The 1,665-nt window shown below is 42.1% G+C and overlaps 1 non-coding gene across 1 annotated transcript; it reads right to left on the bottom strand.

The window, feature by feature from the left end:
* Window positions 1-216: 216 nt before the first annotated feature.
* On the bottom strand, window positions 217-323 carry LOC117064326. Its single transcript, XR_004429387.1, has one exon. It is a non-coding gene; the product is annotated as a U6 spliceosomal RNA (small nuclear RNA).
* Between the last annotated feature and the right edge of the window lie 1,342 nt (window positions 324-1,665).

Here is a 1,665-nt window from a genome sequence, read left to right as displayed (position 1 = left end):
TGTAGTTCTACTTCTTGACCTCACACTGGTTGACATCTACCTCATACTAGTCCACAACTGGACAGTTACTATCTTTCTTTTTTAAAATTTTTATTTGGTGTGCAAACAGCATGGTTGATTTCGTTGGGTGCCTTGGTAATCCATTCAAGGAAGATTACTTAGTCCAACTTAATGAAATCCACATCATTTGCACACTGATGTAGACACTAGTCACACATAGAAACAGGAACACTCACAAACATGCGTGTCATCCTTGCATAGGGACCATGCTAATCTTCTCTGAGTGGTTCCAATTTTAGTATATGTATGTGGCCAAAGCCAACACTGGTTACCATCTCTTAGTACAAACTGTGTTCTGTGTCTGATTTGAGTTATTTAAATTTAAGTCTTCAAAGTTCAGATGCCTTTAGCCCCAGGTCTATAGAGTTTATCATGGAATTTCCATTACTATCGTCTTTCAGTTCTTGTAGCATTTTACACATCACGTTATATGTACAGGTCTAGAGACGGGGCTTTATCTGAATATGAATGCCCTCTGCAGATGCCTTTTGCAAAATGCTGCTGTCACTGAATTATTTCCACCGAATGTTTCCTCAGCCAGATTGGGAAGTTGTGTGTGTGTCTGCGGGGCGAGGACGGGATACAGTTCTCGTCCTCTCTGAGGTTACCAGGGTGTCACCCTCCAGGTTCAGTGCCATCTTGAAGATTCCCCCTGCCTTCAGTGTCTCAGATGTTCTTTCATGTGTCTATTTCCTATATCTCTCTAACACATGGCTCTTGACTGTGAAAATTAAGTTAGCAAATTCTCTGTTTAGAGCTTCATGAGAATTTACTGGGTTTATGCCTTTACACGGGGACTTTTACCTGCAGACTCGCAGAAGAGCTTGTGCTGGGGCAGAGCACTCTTCATCATTTTCTAGGGATGATTCTGAGCACAATCTCTCCTCCAGAGCCAAAAGGTGCTTCGTTACTGCCTTCTTAGCCATTGAGAGGTATTGGAATTTAATCAGCAACTAATGATTCCAAACTACTTACTGCAATGATGCCCACTGAACACCACAATTACTATCTCTATAAAGTCATTTTTTCTCTCTATTGTATATGTTATCAACTGGGTGGGTGCAATGACTCACGCCTGTAATCCTAGCACTTTGGGAGCCTGAGGTGGGCGGATCACTTGAGCCCAGGAGCTGAAGACCAGTCTGGTCCATATGGTGAAAAAATACAAAATCTCTACAAGAAATACAAAAATTAGCTGGGCATAGTGGCATGTGCCTGTGGTCTCAGCTACCCAGGAGGCTGAGATGGAAGGATTGCTTGAGTCCAGGAGGTTGAGGCTTCAGTGAACCATGACTGCACCCCTGCACTCCTGCCTGGGCAACAGAGTGAGATCCTGTCTCAAGAAAATTACAATGAAAATGAATAAAAGTATATATTACCTACATAGCAATAGAGGTAGCATTGAAAGTTGTTTGTTGTTTTTTTTTATTTGGAGGAGGGACACATCTTCACACAGAGAAAACCTAAAATTGGAATACATACATTTTTCCCCATTTTCTTCTTTATTTTTTTAAAAAATAGAAGCAGGGTCTCACTATGTTGCCCAGGCTGGAACTCCTGGGTTGAAGCTACTCTCCCACCCTGACCTCCCAAAATGGTGGGATT

The sequence above is a fragment of the Trachypithecus francoisi genome, unplaced genomic scaffold (assembly GCF_009764315.1).
Source record: "Trachypithecus francoisi isolate TF-2019V2 unplaced genomic scaffold, Tfra_2.0 Lachesis_group19, whole genome shotgun sequence".
Lineage (NCBI taxonomy): Eukaryota > Metazoa > Chordata > Mammalia > Primates > Cercopithecidae > Trachypithecus > Trachypithecus francoisi.
This window is presented reverse-complemented; position numbering and strand designations above follow the sequence as displayed.